This window comes from Fistularia commersonii, chromosome 31, assembly GCF_037954325.1.
Source record: "Fistularia commersonii isolate RoL2024-O1a breed Wild chromosome 31, RoL_Fcom_v1.0, whole genome shotgun sequence".
In the NCBI taxonomy this organism is placed as follows: Eukaryota; Metazoa; Chordata; class Actinopteri; order Syngnathiformes; family Fistulariidae; genus Fistularia; species Fistularia commersonii.
In genome coordinates, this window is record NC_141314.1 from 340,001 (window position 1) to 365,799 (window position 25,799).

Genomic DNA, 25,799 nt, shown 5'->3' on the forward strand with positions numbered 1-25,799 from the left:
CACACACACACACACACACACACACACACACACACACACACACACACACACCTTAATTCCACTCTTTTATATACGCATGTCTGGAGTTCCGGGAGCTCGTTCTCAACGTTCTGGGAATAATCATAGCTGTGCTGATAGCATTAGCCGAAACGCCCCCCCCCCCCCCCCACACACACACACCACCACCACCACCACCACCACCCCGCACACACACATTAGCTCCTCCATTCATTCACATGTACCCGCCGGCTGCTCCGGGGGCTCCACGCCGACGTTTCGGTGATCGATGTCGGCAGAAGGTGCACCATTGCCGGTCTGCGGTGTCCTGTTGACCCCCCCCCTCCATACACACATGCAATACGCCTTGAAACGCATCGCTCGCACCGACGCGGGGAATCCTTTTCCCTACTTCCACAACAACGGCGAGAATCGCGTTGCGTCGGCCGCCGTGAGGAAGGGGGGGGGGGGGCATTAAGGGGGGGGAGAGAGAGACATGGAGATTTTCTCAGCCTCTCATTCTTTTTTTTCTTTTAATTGAACATAAATAGTACACACAACTATACAAATGTACAAATAAACATGGCAAGGTAGAACTGAATGTCAATGAAACAACCAGGCATGAGGAAGCAAAGGACATAAGGACATTCGTTCTGTATGTAATCAGAAGTTAATAGTGTTAACGGTTTGTGAGAAATTTACAATGCTAGACAAAAAAAGAAATATAAATTAAATAATTAAATCAATAGATAGACTAATAAAAAATTAAAACGAAAAAAGATTGCAAGGGGAGTACAACATGTAATTAAGTTGGCGACTCACAAGGAATCTCAGATATCAAACTGTATATTTTTTGTTGTTTATATATAAACATATACAAAACAAACATATATTGTTTGTTGTTGTTTATTTTTGGGATATATTGAGGAATATTTGTTGGAAAGGAGTCACAATCGCTTTTTGACAATGTCGAAGTGTATAGGTGGCTATAGAATTTCAAGATTTCTGTGGAAATTATAGCCTCATCTGTAATTTCCTTGTTGTTAAGACGGGCTTCCGCTTTGCTCCGCTCCTCCGCTCCCCCGCTCCTCCGCTCCTCCGCTGCGGAACCAGGTACTACCGATCCGCCGGACTCAGGTGAATTGCGGACAGGGCTTTTGCTGTCCTCCGCTTCTCCGCTTTTGGCCCTGGAACTCCCGAACCGCTGGACATAAGTGAATCACGGTCCGGGCTTCTGCCCTCCTCCGCTCCTCACCTCATCCGCTCCAGGCCCTGGTACTCCCTGTCCGCGGGAACCCCCCCCCCACCAAAACAAACTCTCACACACAGATAAACACACGCACACACACACACACACACACACAAACACACACACAAACACACACACACACACACACACCTGAACTCATCATAGCTGTGCTAATAGCATTAGCCAAAACGTATCCACAACAAAACAAACATTAGCTCATCCACTCATTCACATATGTGTGTGCCTAGAGGTACGGGAGCTCCAGTCATACGTCCGGGTGATCTATGTCCGGAGAAGGCTCACATTGGCCGGTCTAAGGGGTTCTTCTGCCCCCAAGCTTCCCCGCCTCTGAGAGGAGAAAAATTACCTCTGCTCCTCCGCTTTTCAGCTCCACCGCTCCTCCTCTATGGGCCCTGGTACTCCCCCCCCCCACCTAAACAAACTCTCACACATACACACACAAACACACTCACACACACACAAAAACACACAAACACACACACACACACACACACACATACACACACACCTTAACTCATCATAGCTGTGCTAATAGCATTAGCCGAAACGCATCCACAACCAAACAAACATTAGCTCATCCACTCATTCACATGTGTGTGCCCAATGGTCCGAGAGCTCCAATCATACGTCCGGGGGATCTTTGTCCGGAGTATGCTCACATTAGCCAGTCTAAGGGGTTCTTCTGCCCCCAAACTTCCCCGCCTCTGAGAGGAGAAACATTACCTCCGCTCCTCCGCTTCTCAGCTCCATCGCTCCTCCGCTTTGGGCCCTGGAATTCCCGAACCGCTGGACATAAGCGAATCACGGGCCGGGCTTCTGCCCTCCTCCGCTCCTCAGCTTATCGTTCGAGGCCCCGGTACTCCCTGTCCGCAACCCCCCCCCCACCTAAACAAATTCACACTCACACACACGCACACACACACACACACACACACACAAACACACCTTAACTCATCATAGCTGTGCTAATAGCATTAGCCGAAACGCATCCACAACCAAACTGTTGCGTTTAAGTTCGCAGCTTCTTCGTTTTCCATGTTTCGGAAGGAATTCACAAGTTTGCCTTGTTTGAATCGTCTTTTATTTTCTTCTTCACAGCTCCGGGAATCAACATCGGTTAGCCATGGGACATGTACAGTACAGAGTGAGGGAAAAATTCCCGCCAGCACCGCTATACCAAAAAAAAAACACTGACGTAGAAGTTAACGTCAAGTTAGCTGAACAGTCGCGAAAAACTAAAACAAGTCCCAAACCTTGTCATAAAGTGCCATGCATTTCCTGAGAGTAGATACAAATACAACATATGTATACTAGAATGTAAACTCAAATAAAACTAATGAGATCACCTATCTCAACACCCCCTCTTGATCTCAACATCCAAAAAAAAACTTTGGACATTTTAATTTCCAAAGAACCACTTTTTGAATTTTTCTATTTTTACCTTTGTCATGAGTTTTGTCGAGATGTCTGCCAACATGTCCTCTGATGGACAATAGATAAGATTTATTTAACCCTCACTGAGTGCTTCACGAATGAAATGATATTTTACATCAATGTGTTTTGACCTTTGTCTGTTTACAGGATTCTTACTCAGTGCGATGGCCCCCTGATTGTCTCCGTAGATTGTTGTGCAACTGTACATTTTGTTGTCCATACCGTTTAACAGTTGAGACAGGTACATGTTTTCTTGTGCGGTGGTGGCTCGGCCGATGTATTCAGCCTCACATGTTGACAGGGCCACTGTGGGCTGTTTCCCTGACTTCCATGCAATGGCTGGGCCTTGTTTTGTTAAACTGAAACAGTAGCCTGTAGTGCTACGTCTGTCTTCTACAGATGATGCCCAGTCTGAATCACTGTAAGCTATCAGGTTCAAATCCTCCTTATTTGTCTTGAAACTTAGTTCATAATCAGCTGTCCCCTTCAAATACCTCAGAACATGTTTTGCAGCTACTAAGTTTTCTACTTTTGGCATTGCCAGATTCTGTGATAGTTTGCTCACTATCCAGCTGATATCAGGTCTGGTGCAAGTCATGGCATAAATAAGACTGCCTACAATCTCACGATATTCTTTGGGGTCGACAGGTTCACTTTGCTCATTTTCATCAGCTACAGGGATGCCCTCTAATTTTTGCTCACTTGGAGTAGATCTTGCTTTACATTCTGACATTCCAAATCTCTCTAGCATTTTTAGGATGTACTTTGTCTGGTTCATTTTGATTTCATCCCCCTTTTGTTCAAATTGTATGCCCCAAAAATATGATAGTTTCCCCAGGTCTTTCATGTTGAACTTGAATTTCATGTTCTGTTTAAATGTGCTGAGTGCATCATTGCTGCTTGCTGCAATAATTAAATCTTCTTCTTCTTCTTTCGGCTTTTCCCGTCAGGGGTCGCCACAGCGAGTCAACCTTCTCCATCTAACCCTATTCTCTGTATCTTCCTCTCTCACACCAGCTACCTTCATATCCTCTCTCACTACGTCCATAAATCTTCTCTTTGGTCTTCCTCGAGACCTATTGCCTGGCAGCTCCGTTTCCAGCATCCGTCTACCAATATATTCACTATCTCTTCTCTGTACATGACCGAACCATCTCAGTCTGGCTTCTCTGACCTTCTCTCCAAAACATCAAACATGTGCCGTCCCTCTGATAGACTCATTCCTGATCCTATCCATCCTGGTCACTCCCAAAGAGAACCTCAACATCTTCATCTCTGCAACCTCTAGTTCTGTCTGCTGTCTTTTGGTCATTGGAACAGTTTCTAGTCCAAACATCATCGCTGGTCTCACCACTGTCTTGTACACCTTTCCTTTTATTCTGGCCGATAGTCTTCTATCACATAGTACCCCTGACACTTTTCTCCAGCCATTCCAACCTGCTTGGACCCGTCTCTTCACCTCTTTTACGCACTCTCCGTTGCTCTGGACTGTTGACCCTAAGTACCTGAAATCCTCCAGCTTCTTGATCTCCACTCCCTGTAGCCTCACCGCTCCACCCGAGTTCCTCTTGTTCACACACATATATTCTGTCTTGCTGTGACTAACTTTCATTCCTCTCCTTTCCAGAGCATACCTCCACCTCTCTAGATTTTCCTCTACCTGTTGTCTGCTCTCACTACAGATCACAATGTCATCCGCAAACATCATGGTCCATGGGGATTCCTGTCTAACCTCATCTGTCAGCCTACCCATCACCATTGCGAACAAGAAGGGGCTCAGAGCTGATCCCTGATGGAGTCCCACCTCCACCTTGAACTTCTCGGTTACCCCTACAGCACACCGTACCAGTGTCTCACAGCTGGCATACATGTCCTGCACCAGTCTAACATACTTCTCTGCCACTCCAGACTTCCTCATACAATACCAGAGCTCCTCTCTTGGCACCCTGTCATATGCTTTTTCTAGGTCTACGAAAACGCAATGCAGCTCCCTCTGGCCTTCTCTGTACTTTTCTATTAGCATTCTCAACGCAAATACTGCATCTGTAGTACTCTTCCTAGGCATGAAGCCATACTGCTGTTCACAAATGCTGACTTCTGCTCTCAGTCTAGTTTCCACTACTCTTTCCCATAACTTCATTGTATGGCTCATCAACTTTATCCCTCTGTAGTTGCCACAATTCTGCACATCCCCTTTATTCTTAAAAATAGGCACCATCACACTTTGTCTCCATTCTTCAGGCATCTTCTCACTCTCTAAGATCCTGTTGAATAATCTAGTCAGAAAATCTACCGCTGCCTCTCCTAGACACTTCCACACCTCCACAGGTATATCATCAGGACCAACTGCTTTTCCACTCTTCATCCTCTTCAATGCCTTCCTCACTTCACTTTTACTCATTTTTGCTACTTTGTGGTCTACAATAATCACCTCTTCTACCCTTGCCTCTCTTTCATTTTCCACATTCATCAGCTCTTCAAAGTACTCTTTCCATCTTCCTGTCACTCTTCTAGCATCTGTCAATACATTTCCCTCTCTGTCCTTTATCACCCGGACCTGCTGTACATCCTTTCCATCTTTATCTCTCTGTTTCGCCAACTTGTATAGATCATTTTCAGCCTCCTTACTATCCAACCGAGCATACAAGTCATCATAAGCCCTTTGTTTTGCCTTTGCTACCTCTATCTTTACCTTTCGCCGCATCTCCCTGAACTCCTGTCTGTTCTCTTCAGTCCTCTCAGTATCCCACTTCTTCTTCGCTAACCATTTTCTCTGTATACACTCCTGCACTTCCTCATTCCACCACCAAGTCTCCTTATCTACTTTCCTTCCAGATGACACACCAAGTACTCTTCTACCTGTCTCCCTGATCACACTAGCTGTTGTTGTCCAATCATCTGGAAGCTCTCCCTGACCACCCAGACCCTTTCTCAACTCCTCCCTGAAAACCATGCAACACTCTGCTGCAATAATTAAATCATCTACCCAAAGCAAATCTTCTCCACGGCTCTAAACTCGTTCGTCGCCGCTACTTGGGGATCACCGGATGGCTTTCTCCCTCCGCTTCCTTACATTTTATGTCCGCTAGATGGCGGCATCCGACTGTGCACAGCGCTTGGAGCTCCAGCAGGTGATCTGGCCGCTGTGTATGAGAGGAATAAACGAGTGGGGCCGTGAGTGCAATAAATCCCCCTCCACTTCTTACATGGATGTTATCACCCTGTTACTGTATTTTAACGATACCGCTGTGTTTTCCACCTCAATGTTAAGCCGATTTTTAAACATTAAAAACCAAATTGCTCGATTCAGTGACACCGAGGCCCTGAGTGGAGGACTTATGGAGTTGACTCCTCCGCTTATTCATAAGTGCATGTCTGGTGCTCCCGGAGCTTCACGCCGACGTCACGGGGATCCGTGTCCGAAGAAGGTGCACCTTGGCCGGTCTGCAGGGTCCTGTTGACTGGGAAGTTGAGACTGGCCCTTGGAAATAAAACGGAAAATAATTGAGAGCATATTTCTCAGTTAACAACGCCCCCACTTGCTCTCATATTATTGGTATCTTTGCCCATTTACATCAAAATAAAATACTCATGACCCAAACGACAAACAAAAATTTGAAAAATTCAACAACTTAAACTGCGATGCAGGCTTTGTCATAACATCTGCCGGCATCTCTTCTGTTGGACAATACTGTAGGGCTACCTTTCCACATATTTTCTTTGTGACATCTTAACACACTCTTCTGACTGACATATTTTCTGGGTGTTGATTTTGATCAGTTTGCCCAAGTCCTTCATTTTAAATCTAGCTGTAAGCATGATTTTCACCTCTTTCATTACTTCCTCATTACTTGCAGCTATGATTAAATCATCTACCCATATTATGATGATGACTTTGTCATTTTGGTTTTCTTTGACATAGACACAATGATCTGCTTCATTCTGAATAAAGTCATTGTCAATCAAGTAAGAATGGAGCGTCAGATTCCAATTACGAACTGCCTGTTTAAGGCCGTATAGTGACTTTTCAAGTTTACGCACCAGCTTCTGTTTTGTATTTGTTACTTCATACCCTTCTGGTTGTTCTACACAGAGCTCACAATCTATGGGTGCATGAAGATAGGCTGTCTTTACATCCCTTTGGTGTAGTAACAAATATTCCTGAACTGATTTCTGCATTAACACCCTCACACTTGTCATATTTGCTGTTGGAGAAAATGTTTCCTCAAAATCCGTGCCATACTTTTGACTGTAGCCCTTAGCAACATAACGAGCTTTATATTTGTTTGTGCCATCTTCATTTCTTTTTAGCGTTTACGCCCCCCCACCCCCCACCCCCACCCCCACTGCACACTTGCCTTGGGGTAGCTGTGTTAGGGTAAAAGTGTTCTTCTCTCTCAATGACTCCATCTCTTCGTCCATAGATTTCATCCACTTGTCAGCATTGAGTGAACTCCTTGCCTCTTTAAATGTCTGTGGGACACCACACGCCAGTCTATAACAGTAGTCAATGTTAGTGAACACTTGGTCATCGTCAATAGCACTAGTCACATAACCATTAAAGTAACTGGGCTTCTTTTTGGTTCTAGTTGATCGTCTCACATTGTCTGCACTGCTTGGCTTTGTCACACGGTCAGATACGGGGTTGCCCATTACCAAGGTGTACAAAGGTGTACAAGACAGTGGTTAGACCAGCGATGATGTATGGACTAGAAACTGTTACAATGACAAAAAGACAGCAGGCAGAACTAGAGGTTGCAGATATGAAGATGTTGAGGTTCTCTTACGGAGTGACCAGGATTGATAGGATCAGGAATGAGTATCAGAGGAACAGCACATGTTCGATGTTTTGGAGAGAAGGTCAGAGAAGCCAGACTGAGATGGTTCGGTCATGTACAGAGGAGGGATAGAGAATATATTGGTAGACGGATGCTTGAATTGGAGCTGCAAGGCAAGAGGTCTCGAGGAAGACCAAAGAGAGTATTTATGACGTGGTGAGAGAGGATATGAAGGTAGTTGGTGTGAGAGAGGAGGATACGGAGAATAGGGTTAGATGGAAGAAAGTTGACTCGCTGTGGCCACACCTGACGGGAAAAGACAAAAGAAGAAAGAAGAAGAAAGAAGAGAAGAAGAAGAAGAAGAAGAAGAAAGAAGAAGAAGAAGAAGAAGAGGAAGAAGAAGAAGAAGAAGAAGAAGAAGAAGAAGAAGAGAAGAAGAAGGGGAAGAAGAAGAAGACGAAGAAGAAGAAGAAGAAGAAGAAGAAGAAGAAGAAGAAGAAGAAGTAAGAAAGAGAAGTTGGGGGGGAAGCAAACCTTCTCCACGGCTCTAAACTCGTTCGTCGCCGCTACTTCGGGGAACACCGGATGGCTTTCTCCCTCCGCTTCCTTACATTTTATGTCCCGCTAGATGGCGGCATCCGACTGTGCACAGCGCTTGGAGCTCCAGCAGGTGATCTGGCTGCTGTGTATGAGAGGAATAAACGAGTGGGGCCGTGAGTGCAATAAATCCCCCTCCACTTCTTACATGGATGTTATCACCCTGTTACTGTATTTTAACGATACCGCTGTGTTTTCCACCTCAATGTTAAGCCGATTTTTAAACATTAAAAACCTAATTGCTCGATTCAGTGACACCGAGGCCGTGAGTGGAGGACTTATGGAGTTGACTCCTTCGCTTATTCATATGTGCATGTCTGGTACTCCCGGAGCTTCACGCCGACGTCACGGGGATCCGTGTCCGAAGAAGGTGCACCTTGGCCGGTCTGCGGGATCCTGTTGACGCGGAAGCTGAGACTGGCCCTTGGAAATAAAACGGAAAATAATTGAGAGCATATTTCTCAGTTAACAACGCCCCCACTTACTCTCATATTATTGGTATCTTTGCCCAATTTACATCAAATAAAATACTCATGACCCAAACAACAAACAACAACTTTGAAAAATTCAACAACTTAAACTGTGATGCAGGCTTTGTCATAACATGTGCCGGCATCTCTTGTGTTGGACAATACTGTAGGGCTACCTTTCCACATATTTTCTTTGTGACATCTTAACACACTCTTCTGACTGACATATTTTCTGGGTATTGATTTTGATCAGTTTGCCCATGTCCTTCATTTTAAATCTAGCTGTAAGCATGATTTTCACCTCTTTCATTACTTCCTCATCACTCGCAGCTATGATTAAATCATCTACCCATATTATGATGATGACCTTGTCATTTGGTTTTCTTTGACATAAACACAATGATCTGCTTCATTCTGAATAAAGTCATTGTCAATCAAGTAAGAATGGAGCATCAGATTCCAATGACGACCGGCTTGTTCAGGGGACGTATCGTGACTTTTTAAGTTTACACACCGCTTCTGTTTTTTATTTGTCACTTCATACCCTTCTGGTTGTTCTACACAGAGCTCACAATCTATGGGTGCATGAAGATAGGCTGTCTTTACATCCCTTTGGTGTAGTAACAAATATTCCTGAAATGATTTCTGCATTAACACCCTCACACTTGTCATATTTGCTGTTGGAGAAAATGTTTCCCTCAAAAATCCGTGCCATACTTTTGACTGTAGCCCTTAGCAACATAACGAGCTTTATATTTGTTTGTGCTATCTTCATTTCTTTTTAGCGTTTACGCCCCCCCACCCCCCACCCCCACCCCCACTGCACACTTGCCTTGGGGTAGCTGTGTTAGGGTAAAAGTGTTCTTCTCTCTCAATGACTCCATCTCTGCGTCCATAGATTTCATCCACTTGTCAGCATTGAGTGAACTCCTTGCCTCTTTAAATGTCTGTGGGACACCACACGCCAGTCTATAACAGTAGTCAATGTTAGTGAACACTTGGTCATCGTCAATAGCACTAGTCACAATAACCATTAAAGTAACTGGGCTTCTTTTTGGTTCTAGTTGATCGTCTCACATTGTCTGCACTGCTTGGCTTTGTCACACGGTCAGATACGGGGTTGCCCATTACCAAGGTGTACAAAGGTGTACAAGACAGTGGTTAGACCAGCGATGATGTATGGACTAGAAACTGTTACAATGACAAAAAGACAGCAGGCAGAACTAGAGGTTGCAGATATGAAGATGTTGAGGTTCTCTTACGGAGTGACCAGGATTGATAGGATCAGGAATGAGTATCAGAGGAACAGCACATGTTCGATGTTTTGGAGAGAAGGTCAGAGAAGCCAGACTGAGATGGTTCGGTCATGTACAGAGGAGGGATAGAGAATATATTGGTAGACGGATGCTGGAATTGGAGCTGCAAGGCAAGAGGTCTCGAGGAAGACCAAAGAGAGGATTTATGGACGTGGTGAGAGAGGATATGAAGGTAGTTGGTGTGAGAGAGGAGGATACGGAGAATAGGGTTAGATGGAGAAAGTTGACTCGCTGTGGCCACACCTGACGGGAAAAGACAAAAGAAGAAGAAGAAGAAGAAGAAGAAGAAGAAAGAAGAAGAAGAAGAAGAAGAAGAAGAAGAAGAAGAAGAAGAAGAAGAGGAAGAAGAAGAAGAAGAAGAAGAAGAAGAAGAAGAAGAAGAAGAAGGGGAAGAAGAAGAAGACGAAGAAGAAGAAGAAGAAGAAGAAGAAGAAGAAGAAGAAGAAGAAGTAAGAAAGAGAAGTTGGGGGGGAAGCAAACCTTCTCCACGGCTCTAAACTCGTTCGTCGCCGCTACTCGGGGAACACCGGATGGCTTTCTCCCTCCGCTTCCTTACATTTTATGTCCGCTAGATGGCGGCATCCGACTGTGCACAGCGCTTGGAGCTCCAGCAGGTGATCTGGCTGCTGTGTATGAGAGGAATAAACGAGTGGGGCCGTGAGTGCAATAAATCCCCCTCCACTTCTTACATGGATGTTATCACCCCTGTTACTGTATTTTAACGATACCGCTGTGTTTTCCACCTCAATGTTAAGCCGATTTTTAAACATTAAAAACCTAATTGCTCGATTCAGTGACACCGAGGCCGTGAGTGGAGGACTTATGGAGTTGACTCCTTCGCTTATTCATATGTGCATGTCTGGTACTCCCGGAGCTTCACGCCGACGTCACGGGGATCCGTGTCCGAAGAAGGTGCACCTTGGCCGGTCTGCGGGATCCTGTTGACCGGAAGCTGAGACTGGCCCTTGGAAATAAAACGGAAAATAATTGAGAGCATATTTCTCAGTTAACAACGCCCCCACTTACTCTCATATTATTGGTATCTTTGCCCATTTACATCAAAATAAAATACTCATGACCCAAACAACAAACAACAACTTTGAAAAATTCAACAACTTAAACTGTGATGCAGGCTTTGTCATAACATGTGCCGGCATCTCTTGTGTTGGACAATACTGTAGGGCTACCTTTCCACATATTTTCTTTGTGACATCTTAACACACTCTTCTGACTGACATATTTTCTGGGTATTGATTTTGATCAGTTTGCCCATGTCCTTCATTTTAAATCTAGCTGTAAGCATGATTTTCACCTCTTTCATTACTTCCTCATCACTCGCAGCTATGATTAAATCATCTACCCATATTATGATGATGACCTTGTCATTTTGGTTTTCTTTGACATAAACACAATGATCTGCTTCATTCTGAATAAAGTCATTGTCAATCAAGTAAGAATGGAGCATCAGATTCCAATGACGACCGGCTTGTTCAGGGACGTATCGTGACTTTTTAAGTTTACACACCAGCTTCTGTTTTTTATTTGTCACTTCATACCCTTCTGGTTGTTCTACACAGAGCTCACAATCTATGGGTGCATGAAGATAGGCTGTCTTTACATCCATTTGGTGTAAGAACAAATTTTTCGGAACTGATTTCTGCATAAACACCCTCACACTTGTCATATTTGCTGTTGGAGAAAATGTTTCCTCGAAATCCGTGCCATACTTTTGACTGTAGCCCTTAGCAACATAACGAGCTTTATATTTGTTTGTGCCATCTTCATTTCTTTTTAGCGTTTACGCCCCCCACCCCCCACCCCCACCCCCACTGCACACTTGCCTTGGGGTAGCTGTGTTAGGGTAAAAGTGTTGTTCTCTCTCAATGACTCCATCTCTTCGTCCATAGATTTCATCCACTTGTCAGCATTGAGGGAACTCCTTGCCTCTTTAAATGTCTAACTGATCATAATCATCATCATCATCATCATCATCATCATCATCATCATTATCATCATCATCCTGGTCTGAGCTCATCTCTGTCTGGGTTTGTTGCTCTGGAGATGGGTTCGACACAAATTTTAGCAGTCTGTTTTAGTACTCTTTCACTATTTGGATAATATACAAAATAAGCTGGACTATTTTTGTCATATCCAATGAAAACTCCCTTCTCACCTCTTGAGTCAAGTTTCTTTTTGTTGTGCTTGTATGCATAGCACACAGCACCAAACTTTTAGATTTGTGACACATTTGGTTTCTTTCCCGTCAAGCCGAAACGCCCCCCCCCCCCCCACCACACACACATTAGCTCCTCCATTCATTCACATGTACACGCCGGCTGCTCCGGGGGCTCCACGCCGACGTTTCGGTGATCGATGTCCGCAGAAGGTGCACCATTGCCGGCCTGCGGTATCCTGTAGACCCCCCCCCTCCATACACACATGCAATACGCCTTGAAACGCATCGCTCGCACCGACGCGGGGAATCCTTTACCCTACTTCCACAACAACGGCGAGAATCACATTGCGTCGGCCGCCGTGAGGAAGAGGGGGGGGGGGGGGGGGCATTAAGGGGGGGAGAGAGAGAGACATGGAGATTTTCTCAGCCTCTCATTCTTTTTTTTTTTTTTTTTTAATTGAACATAAATAGTACACACAAATATACAAATGTACAAATAAACATGGCAAGGTAGAACTGAATGTCAATGAAACAACCAGGCATGAGAAAGCAAAGGACATAAGGACATTCGTTCTGTATGTAATCAGAAGTTAATAGTGTTAACGGTTTGCGAGAAATTTTTAATGCTAGACAAAAACAGAAAATTAAAAGGAAATAATTAAATAAATAGATAGAAAAATAAAATTAAAAACTAAAAAAAAAAAATTGAAAGGGGAATATAACATGTAATTAAGTTGGCCGTTCACAAGGAATCTCAGACATCAAACTGTTTTTAATTGAACATAAATAGTACACACAAATATACAAATGTACAAATAAACATGGCAAGGTAGAACTGAATGTCAATGAAACAACCAGGGATGAGGAAGCAACGGACATAAGGACATTTGTTCTGTATGGAATCAGAAGTTAATAGTGTTAACGGTTTGTGAGAAATTTACAGTGCTAGACAAAAAAAGAAATTAAAAGGAAATAATTAAATCAATAGATAGACAAATAAAAAATTAAAACGAAAAAAAATTGCAAGGGGAATATAACATGTAATTAAGTTGTTTTTCTTTTTTTCCAAAAAAAGGAATCATGGGTAACTGTATATTTTTTAGTTTTTGGATTTTTCCATAAGTTTTAAGGATTTTTTTTTATAATTCAAAATCGTTTATGAAGAAATTAAAATTTGGGGAGCATTTTTGCATTCTGTTTTTGTGAATGAAGAACTTGGCCAGGCCTAAAAGAACATTGACACAGAGTTCATCTGTTATGTTGCTTATAAGTAAACCAAATGTGATATCATCTTTTGAGAGGGAAACTGGTGACGATGGAATGAGAATGAGAAAAAATATATGGTCAGTGGTTTCAATGTTGTCTTCACAAAATGTACAAATATTATCTTCAAAAGTAAAGCGTACCCGCAATAATTCCTTAGATGGGTAGATGTCATTCATAATTTAGAAGTGGGTCTCTTCTTGCCTTGGGGGGTATGGGTAGAGTCAGACACATAGTTCGCAGCGTGGCAGTCGATTCCTTATCAAATTTATTTCAAGTATTATTTTTGTTTTGACGTCCAGGGAACAAGTTTCCTGTGATACATGTCCTAATAAAGGAGTTGCTGCACTTTCTGTCCAGAATTGAGATTCCCTGGAGTGATAGTTGGGGTAACTGTGGTTGTACGGTTTGGTGCGTCATTAAATTTTTGGTCAGGAATACAAATTGTCGAGGCAGTGCGTTTCGTAACTTTATCAACTCTAATATGGGAGGCTTAAATCTGTGTGTAGTACAGAACTGTTCGTAGTCTAGACGACTGCCATTGTCATCCATCAAGTCAATTATTGACCATATACCTTTCTCAAAGCATTCCTTGTAAAACAGAGGTTTGTTGCCACGCAGTACATATCTATTGTTCCAAATTATTGTACTGTGTGGTGAGAAATTGTGTACATATATCATTTTCCAGTATAATAGTATTTGTTTATGGAACTCTGAAAATTGGACAGGAATCTTGTTGATATCCAAGTCAGAGATAAGCACAAGACTTAGGCCACCGACTTTGTTGAATAAGTAGTTTGGAGTACAATACCAGAAAAAATGATGATGTTTGATCCAGGATTTCAACCAGTTCACCTTCAATGTCCCATTCAGGCAGTCCAACTCTATCACTTTCAGCCCTCCCTCACTTGTTTCTTTCCCCATATGTGATTTTTTTAGATGGTGTGGTCTGGTGTGGTTCCTCCAGATAAAGTTGAAATTTATTTGGTTAATAGATTTTATGAGTTGATTTGGAGCAGCATTGGAATACACTGGGTATATACATCTGGATAAACATTCCATTTTAGTCAAATATATCCGGCCTAATATTGATAAATCTCTTTGGAGCCATATATTCAATTTTGCTTTACTTTGATTCAGTTTAGATTCAATGTTCCTGGATTGATTTAACTTTTGGTCCTTAGATAGGAAAATGCTCAAGTATTTTATTTCTGATTTGATAGGAACATTGCTGATTTCCTTTAGTGGTGAGTCATGCAGCGCAAGAAGTTTGCATTTCTTTAAGTTTAATGACAATCCTGAAGCCTTGGAGAATGTTTTAATTTTTTCAACACTTATTGGGACTTGATGTTCATTTTTCAAAACTAAGGGTGTGTCATCTGCCAGCAGGCTAATAACAATTTCTGTCCCCGACATTATTTCTGTCCCACACATACACACACACACACACACACACACACACACACACACACACACACACACAATAGACACACACACACACACACACACACACACACACACTCACAAACACCTTAATCCCACTCTTTTATATATGGTATACATGTCTGGAGTTCCGGGAGCTCGTTCTCAACGTTCTGGGGATAATCATAGCTGTGCTGATAGCATTAGCCGAAACGCCCCCCCCCCCCCACACCACCACCACCCCACACACAAACATTAGCTCCTCCATTCATTCACATGTACACACCGGCTGCTCCGGGAGCTCCACGCCGACGTTTCGGGGATCGATGTCCGGAGAAGGTGCACCATTGCCGGTCTGCGGTGTCCTGTAGACCCCCCCCCTCCATACACACATGCAATACGCCTTGAAACGCATCGCTCGCACCGGCGTCCTACTGCCCCCAAACTTCCCATCCTCTGCCTTTGAGAAGAGAAACATTACCTCCGCTCCTCCATTCCTCCGCTTCTCCGCTCCACCGCTCCTCCGCTCCTCCGCGATGGGCCCTGGTACCCCCCCCCCACCTAAACAAACTCTCACACATACACACACGAACACACTCACACACACACAAAAACAAACAAACACACACACACACACACACACACACACACACACCTTAACTCATCATAGCTGTGCTAATAGCATTAGCCGAAACGCATCCACAACCAAACAAACATTAGCTCATCCACTCATTCACATGTGTGTGCCCAATGGTCCGGCAGCTCCAATCATACGACCGGGGGATCTATGTCCGGAGAATGCTCAGATTAGCCCGTCTAAGGGGGTGTTCTGCCCCCAAGCTTCCCCGCCTCTGAGAGAAGAAACATTACCTTCGCTCCTCTGCTCCTCCGCTTCTCAGCTCCACCGCTCCTCCGCGATGGGCCCTGGTACTCCCCCCCCCCCCCCCCACCTAAACAAACTCTCACACAAAATCACTCACACACACACAAAAACACATAAACACACACACACACACACATACACACACACCTTAACTCATAGCTGTGCTAATAGCATTAGCCGAAACGCATTCACAACCAAACAAACATTAGCTAAACCACTCATTCACATGTGTGTGCCCAATGGTACTCCCTGTCCACGACCCCCCCACCACCAAAAGAGCCTCTCACACACACACACACACACAAAGACACTCACACACACACAGACACACACATAATCACATACACATACCTTAAGTCTTCATAGCTGTGCTAATAGCTTTAGCTGAAACGCATCCACAACCAAACAAACATTAGCTCATCCACTCATTCACATGTGTGTGCCCTGGTACTCCGTGTCCGCGACCCCCCCCACCAAAACAAACTATCAAACACATACACAAAGACACTCACACACACACACACACTGACACACATACACACATTAAGTCATCATAGCTGTGCTAATAGCATTAGCTGAAACGCATCCACAACCAAAGAAACATTAGCTCATCCATTCATTCACATGTGTGTGCTCAATGGTCCGCTTCTCCGCTCCACCGCTCCTCCACTATGGGCCCTGGTACTCCCGATCCGCCGGACCCAGGAGAATTAAGAATAAGAATCAGAACAACTTTTATAATCCCGAAGGAAATTGCAGTGCCAGAGTTACAGAAAATATAACAGTAATAAATAATAAAAGAAAGGGAGAATTATAAATAAAAATAAACTATAAACTATAAAGTGTTTCAGTGAAACTATAAAGTGTCTTAGTAAGCAGTGATAAAACTATAAGTGTCTTAGTAACAAGTGAGGTAAGGAGTGCACAATAGTATGATAGAAGGGAACATTATAGTGTAGCTGTTATGAGATGAGATGAAATATTGCACAATGTAGCTGTTATGAAATTAAATATTGCACAGTTTCTGAATATTGCACAGAAATGAGATATTGCACATTTTTGTTTGTTTTTAAGTTAAAGATAGGTTTTTATGGTTGCCGGCGGCTGAATGGGACGTGCTTCTGCCCTCCATCCGCTCCACAGCTCATCCGCTCCAGGCCCAGCTACCCCCTGTCCGCGCCCCCCCCCCCACCTAAACAAACTGTCACACACATATACACAATCGCACACACAAACACACACACACACACACACACACACACACAAGAACACACAAACACACAAACACACAAACACACAAACACACAAACACACACACACACATACACCTTAAGTCATCATACCTGTGCTAATAGCTCCCAAGCTTCCCCGCCTCTGAGAAGACAAACAATACCTCCGCTACTCCGCTCCTCCGCTTCTCAGCTCCACCGCTCCTCCGCTATGGGCCCTGGTACTCCCCCCCCCCCCACCAAAACAAACTCTCACAAAAAATCACTCACACATACACAAAAACACACAAACACACACACACACACATACACACACACCTTAACTCATCATAGCTGTGCTAATAGCTTTAGCCGAAACGCATCCACAACCAAACAAACATTAGCTCATCCACTCATTCACATGTGTGTGCCCTGGTACTCCGTGTCCGCGACCCCCCCCCCCCCCCACCAAAACAAACTATCACACACATACACAAAGACACTCACACACACACACACACTGACACACATACACACATTAAGTCATCATAGTTGTGCTAATAGCATTAGCCGAAATGCATCCACAACCAAACAAACATTAGCTCATCCACTCATTCACATGTGTGTGCCCAATGGTCCGGGAGCTCCAATCATACGTTCGGGGGATCTATGTCCGGAGAATGCTCACATTAGCCCGTCCATGGGGTTCTGATGCCCCCAAGCTTCCCCGCCTCTGAGAGGAGAAACTATGCCTCTGCTACTCCGCTCCTCCGCTTCTCAGCTCCACTGCTCCTCCGCTTTGGGCCCTGGAATTCCCGAACCGCTGGACATAAGCGAATCAAGGCCGGGCATCTGCCCTCCTCCGCTCCTCAGCTCATCCCCTCGAGGCCCTGGTACTCCCTGTCCGCGACCCCCCCCCACCTAAACAAACTCACACACACACACACACAAACACACACACAGACATACACACACACACACACCTTAACTCATCTTAGCTGTGCTAATAGCATTAGCCGAAACGCATCCACAACCAAACAAACATTAGCTCATCCACTCATTCACATGTGTGCCCAATGGTCCGGCAGCTCCAATCATACGACCGGGGGATCTATGTCCGGAGAATGCTCACATTAGCCCGTCTAAGGGGTTCTTCTGCCCCCAAGCTTCCCCGCCTCTGAGAGAAGAAACATTACCTCCGCTCTTCCGCTCCTCCGCTTCTCAGCTCAACTGCTCCTCCGCTATGGGCCCTGGTACTCCCCCCCCCCCACCTAAACAAACTCTCACACAAAATCACTCACACACACACAAAAACACACAAACACACACACACACACACACACATACACACACACCTTAACTCATCATAGCTGTGCTAATAGCATTAGCCGAAACGCATCCACAACCAAACAAACATTAGCTCATCCACTCATTCACATGTGTGTGCCCTATGGTACTCCCTGTCCGCGACCCCCCCCCCCCCCCACCACCAAAAGAGCCTCTCACACACACACACACAGACACACATATACACTCATACACACACCTTAAGTCTTCATAGCTGTGCTAATAGCTTTAGCCGAAACGCATCCACAACCAAACAAACATTAGCTCATCCACTCATTCACATGTGTGTGCCCTGGTACTCCTTGTCCGTGACCCCCCCCCCCCCCACCAAAACAAACTATCACACACATACACAAAGACACTCACACACACACACACACTGACACATATACACACATTAAGTCATCATAGCTGTGCTAATAGCTTTAGCCGAAATGCATCCACAACCAAACAAACATTAGCTCATCCACTCATTCACATGTGTGTGCCCAATGGTCCGCTTCTCCGCTCCACCGCTCCTCCGCTATGGGCCCTGGTACTCCCGATCCGCCGAACTCAGGAGAATTACGGGACATGCTCCATCCTCTCCACATCTCATCCACTCCAGGCCCAGCTACCCCCTGTCCGCGCCCCCCCCCACCTAAACAAACTGTCACTCACATATACACAAACGCACACACAACACACACACACACACACACACACACACACACAAGAACACAAAAACACACAAACACACAAACACCCACAAACACACACACACACCTTAAGTCATCATAGCTGTGCTAATAGCATTAGCCGAAACGCATCCACAACCAAACAAACATTAGCTCATCCACTCATTCAAATGTATGTGCCCAGAGGTCCTGGATCTCCGGTCATATGTCCGGGGCATCTATGTCTCTGAACTCAGGCGAATAGCGTGACGTGCTTCTGCTCTCCTAGAAGCCCCTACACACTTCTAACACGGCTGTTATCACCCTGTTACTGCATTACAATGACACCCATTTACTTTTGATCTCAGTGTCTGCCACTGTACGGAAAAAGCGGGGGGGACGGGGGGGGGGCGGGAGACATAAGGGCATTCGTTCTGTATGTAATCAGAAGTTAATAGTGTTAACGGTTTGCGAGAATTTTTAATGCTAGACAAAAACAGAAAATTAAAAGGAAATAATTAAATAAATAGAAAAATAAAATTAAAAACTAAAAAAAAAAATTGTAAGGGGAATATAAAATGTAATTAAGTTGGCCGTTCACAAGGAATCTCAGACATCAAACTGTTTTTAATTGAACATTAATAGTACACACAAATATACAAATGTACAAATAAACATAGCAAGGTAGAACTGAATGTCAATGAAACAACCAGGGATGAGGAAGCAACGGACAGAAGGACATTTGTTCTGTATGGAATCAGAAGTTAATAGTGTTAACGGTTTGTGAGAAATTTACAGTGCTAGACAAAAAAAGAAATTAAAAGGAAATAATTAAATCAATAGATAGACAAATAAAAAATTAAAACGAAAAAAAAATTGCAAGAGGAATATAACATGTAATTAAGTTGTTTTTTTTTTTTTTCCAAAAAAAGGGAATCTCAGACATGGGTAACTGTATATTTTTTAGTTTTTGGATTTTTCCATAAGTTTTAAGGATTTTTTTTTATAATTCAAAATCGTTTATGAAGAAATTAAAATTTGGGGAGCATTTTTGCATTCTGTTTTTGTGAATGAAGAACTTGGCCAGGCCTAAACGAACATTGACACAGAGTTCATCTGTTATGTTGCTTATAAGTAAACCAAATGTGATATCATCTTTTGAGAGGGAAACTGGTGACGATGGAATGAGAATGAGAAAAAATATATGGTCAGTGGTTTCAATGTTGTCTTCACAAAATGTACAAATATTATCTTCAAAAGTAAAGCGTACCCTCAATAATTGCTGAGATGGGTAGATGTCATTCATAATTTAGAAGTGGGTCTCTTTTTGCCTTGGGGGGTATGGGTAGAGTCAGATACATAGTTCGCAGCGTGGCAATCGATTCCTTATCAAATTTATTTCAAATATTATTTTTGTTTTGACGTCCAGGGAACAAGTTTCCTGTGAAACATGTCCTAATAAAGGAGTTGCTGCACTTTCTGTCCAGAATTTAGATTCCCTGGAGTGATAGTTGGGGTAACTGTGGTTGTACGGTTTGGTGCGTCATTATATTTTTGGTCAGGAATACAAATTGTCGAGGCAGTGCGTTTCGTAACTTTATCAACTCTAATATGGGAGGCTTAAATCTGCGTGTAGTACAGAACTGTTCATAGTCTAGACGACTGCCATTGTCATCCATCAAGTCAATTATTGACCATATACCTTTCTCAAAGCATTCCTTGTAAAACAGAGGTTTGTTGCCACGCAGTACATATCTATTGTTCCAAATTATTGTACTGTGTGGTGAGAAATTGTGTACATATATCATTTTCCAGTATAATAGTATTTGTTTATGGAACTCTGAAAATTGGACAGGAATCTTGTTGATATCCAAGTCAGAGATAAGCACAAGACTTAGGCCACCGACTTTGTTGAATAAGTATTTTGGAGTACAATACCAGAAAGAATGATGATGTTTGATCCAGGATTTCAACCAGTTCACCTTCAATGTCCCATTCAGGCAGTCCAACTCTATCACTTTCAGCCCTCCCTCACTTGTTTCTTTCACCATATGTGATTTTTTTAGATGGTGTGGTCTGTTCCTCCAGATAAAGTTGAAATTTATTTTGTTAATAGATTTTATGAGTTGATTTGGAGCAGCATTGGAATACACTGGGTATATACATCTGGATAAACATTCCATTTTAGTCAAATATATCCGGCCTAATATTGATAAATCTCTTTGGAGCCATATATTCAATTTTGCTTTACTTTGATTCAGTTTAGATTCAATGTTCCTGGATTGATTTAACTTTTGGTCCTTAGATAGGAAAATGCTCAAGTATTTTATTTCTGATTTGATAGGAACATTGCTGATTTCCTTTAGTGGTGAGTCATGCAGCGCAAGAAGTTTGCATTTCTTTAAGTTTAATGACAATCCTGAAGCCTTGGAGAATGTTTTAATTTTTTCAATGCTTATTGGGACTTGATGTTCATTTTTCAAAACTAAGGGTGTGTCATCTGCCAGCAGGCTAATAACAATTTCTGTCCCCGACATTATTTCTGTCCCACACATACACACACACACACACACACACACACACACACACACACAGACACACACACACACACACACACACACACACACACACACACACACACACACACTCACACACACCTTAATTCCCCTCTTTTATAAACGCATGTCTGGAGTTCCGGGAGCTCGTTCTCAACGTTCTGGGGATAATCATAGCTGTGCTGATAGCATTAGCCGAAACGCCCCCCCCCCACACCACCACCACCCCACACACACACATTAGCTCCTCCATTCATTCACATGTACACGCCGGCTGCTCCGGGAGCTCTACGCCGACGTTTCGGGGATCGATGTCCGGAGAAGGTGCACCATTGCCGGTCTGCGGTGTCCTGTAGACCGCCCCCCCTCCATACACACATGTAATACGCCTTGAAACGCATCGCTCGCACCGGCGTCCTACTGCCCCCAAACTTCCCATCCTCTGCCTTTGAGAAGAGAAACATTACCTCCGCTCCTCCATTCCTCCGCTTCTCCGCTCCACCGCTCCTCCGCTCCTCCGCGATGGGCCCTGGTACCCCCCCCCAACCTAAACAAACTCTCACACATACACACGCGAACACACTCACACAGACACAAAAACAAACAAACACACACACACACACACACACACACACACACCTTAACTCATCATAGCTTTGCTAATAGCATTAGCCGAAACGCATCCACAACCAAACAAACATTAGCTCATCCACTCATTCACATGTGTGTGCCCAATGGTCCGGCAGCTCCAATCATACGACCGGGGGATCTATGTCCGGAGAATGCTCACATTAGCCCGTCTAAGGGGTTCTTCTGCCCCCAAGCTTCCCCTCCTCTGAGAGAAGAAACATTACCTTCGCTCCTCTGCTCCTCCGCTTCTCAGCTCCACCGCTCCTCCGCGATGGGCCCTGGTACTCCCCCCCCCCCCCCCACCTAAACAAACTCTCACACAAAATCACTCACACACACACAAAAACACACAAACACACACACACACACATACACACACACCTTAACTCATAGCTGTGCTAATAGCATTAGCCGAAACGCATTCACAACCAAACAAACATTAGCTAAACCACTCATTCACATGTGTGTGCCCAATGGTACTCCCTGTCCACGACCCCCCCCCACCAAAAGAGCCTCTCACACACACACACACACACAAAGACACTCACACACACACAGACACACACATAATCACATACACATACCTTAAGTCTTCATAGCTGTGCTAATAGCTTTAGCCGAAACGCATCCACAACCAAACAAACATTAGCTCATCCACTCATTCACATGTGTGTGCCCTGGTACTCCGTGTCCGCGACCCCCCCCCCCCCCCCCCACCAAAACAAACTATCACACACATACAAAAAGACACTCACACACACACACACACTGACACACATACACACATTAAGTCATCATAGCTGTGCTAATAGCATTAGCCGAAACGCATCCACAACCAAAGAAACATTAGCTCATCCATTCATTCACATGTGTGTGCTCAATGGTCCGCTTCTCCGCTCCACCGCTCCTCCACTATGGGCCCTGGTACTCCCGATCCGCCGGACTCAGGAGAATTAAGAATAAGAATCAGAACAACTTTTATAATCCCGAAGGAAATCGCAGTGCCAGAGTTACAGAAAATATAACAGTAATAAATAATAAAAGAAAGGCAGAATTATAAATAAAAATAAACTATAAACTATAAAGTGTTTCAGTGAAACTATAAAGTGTCTTAGTAAGCAGTGATAAAACTATAAGTGTCTTAGTAACAAGTGAGGTAAGGAGTGCACAATAGTATGATAAAAGGGAACATTATAGTGTAGCTGTTATGAGATGAGATGAAATATTGCACAATGTAGCTGTTATGAAATGAAATATTGCACAGTTACTGAATATTGCACAGAAATGAGATATTGCACATTTTTGTTTGTTTTTAAGTTAAAGATAGGTTTTTATGGTTGCCGGCGGCTGAATGGGACGTGCTTCTGCCCTCCATCCGCTCCACAGCTCATCCGCTCCAGGCCCAGCTACCCCCTGTCCGCGCCCCCCCCCACCTAAACAAACTGTCACACACAAATACACAATCGCACACACAAACACACACACACACACACACACACACACAAGAACACACAAACACACAAACACACAAACACACAATTACACACACACACCTTAAGTCATCATACCTGTGCTAATAGCTCCCAAGCTTCCCCGCCTCTGAGAGGAGAAACAATACCTCCGCTACTCCGCTCCTCCGCTTCTCAGCTCCACCGTTCCTCCGCTATGGGCCCTGGTACTCCCCCCACCCCCCACCAAAACTAACTCTCACAAAAAATCACTCACACACACACAAAAACACACAAACACACACACACACACATACACACACACCTTAACTCATCATAGCTGTGCTAATAGCTTTAGCTGAAACGCATCCACAACCAAACAAACATTAGCTCATCCACTCATTCACAAGTGTGTGCCCTGGTACTCTGTGTCCGCGACCCCCCCCCCCCCACCAAAACAAACTATCACACACATACACAAAGACACTCACACACACACACACACACACTGACACACATACACACATTAAGTCATCATAGTTGTGCTAATAGCATTAGCCGAAATGCATCCACAACCAAACAAACATTAGCTCATCCACTCATTCACATGTGTGTGCCCAATGGTTCGCTTCTCCGCTCCACTGCTCCTCCGCTATGGGCCCTGGTACTCCCGATCCGCCGGACTCAGGAGAATTATGGGACGTGCTTCTGCCCTCCATCCGCTCCACAGCTCATCCGCTCCAGGCCCAGCTACCCCCTGTCCGCGCCCCCCCCCCCCCCCCTAAACAAACTGTCACACACATATACACAAACGCACACACAAAAAACACACACACACACACACACAAGAACACACAAACACACAAACACACAAACACACACACACCTTAAGTCATCATAGCTGTGCTAATAGCTCCCAAGCTTCCCCGCCTCTGAGAGGAGAAACAAAACCTCCGCTACTCCGCTCCTCCGCTTCTCAGCTCCACCGCTCCTCGGCTATGGGCCCTGGTACCCCCCCCCCCACCTAAACACACTCACTCACACACAAAAACACACAAACACACACACGCACACACACACACACACACACATACACAAACACACCTTAACTCATCATAGCTGTGCTAATAGCATTAGCCGAAACGCATCCACTACCAAACAAACATTAGCTCATCCACTCATTCACATGTGTGTGCCCAATGGTCCGGGAGCTCCAATCATACGTCCGGGGGATCTATATCTGGAGCAGGCTCACAGTGGCTGGTCTAAGGCGTCCTACTGCCCCGAAACTTCCCATCCTCTGCCTTTGAGAAGAGAAAAATTACCTCCGCTCCTCCATTCCTCCGCTTCTCCGCTCCACAGCTCTTCCGCGATGGGCCTTGGTACCCCCCCCCCCGACCTAAACAAACTCTCACACACACACACACGAACACCCTCACACAGACACAAAAACAAACAAACAGACACACACACACACACACACACACACACACACACCTTAACTCATCATAGCTGTGCTAATAGCATTAGCCGAAACGCATCCACAACCAAACAAACATTAGCTCATCCACTCATTCACATGTGTGTGCCCAATGGTCCGGGAGCTCCAATCATACGTTCGGGGGATCTATGTCCGGAGAATGCTCACATTAGCCCGTCCAAGGGGTTCTGATGCCCCCAAGCTTCCCCGCCTTTGAGAGGAGAAACTATGCCTCTGCTACTCCGCTCCTCCGCTCCTCCGCTTCTCAGCTCCACTGCTCCTCCGCTTTGGGCCCTGGAATTCCCGAACCGCTGGACATAAGCGAATCAAGGCCGGGCATCTGCCCTCCTCCGCTCCTAAGCTCATCCGCTCGAGGCCCTGGTACTCCCTGTCCGCGACCCCCCCCTCACCTAAACAAACTCACACACACACACACACACACAAACACACACACAGACACACACACACACACCTTAACTCATCTTAGCTGTGCTAATAGCATTAGCCGAAACGCATCCACAACCAAACAAACATTAGCTCATCCACTCATTCACATGTGTGTGCCCAATGGTCCGGCAGCTCCAATCATACGACCGGGGGATCTATGTCCGGAGAATGCTCACATTAGCCCGTCTAAGGGGTTCTTCTGCCCCCAAGCTTCCCCGCCTCTGAGAGAAGAAACATTACCTCCGCTCCTCCGCTTCTCAGCTCCACTGCTCCTCCGCTATGGGCCCTGGTACTCCCCCCCCCCACCTAAACAAACTCTCACACAAAATCACTCACACACACACAAAAACACACAAACACACACACACACATACACATACACACACACCTTAACTCATCATAGCTGTGCTAATAGCATTAGC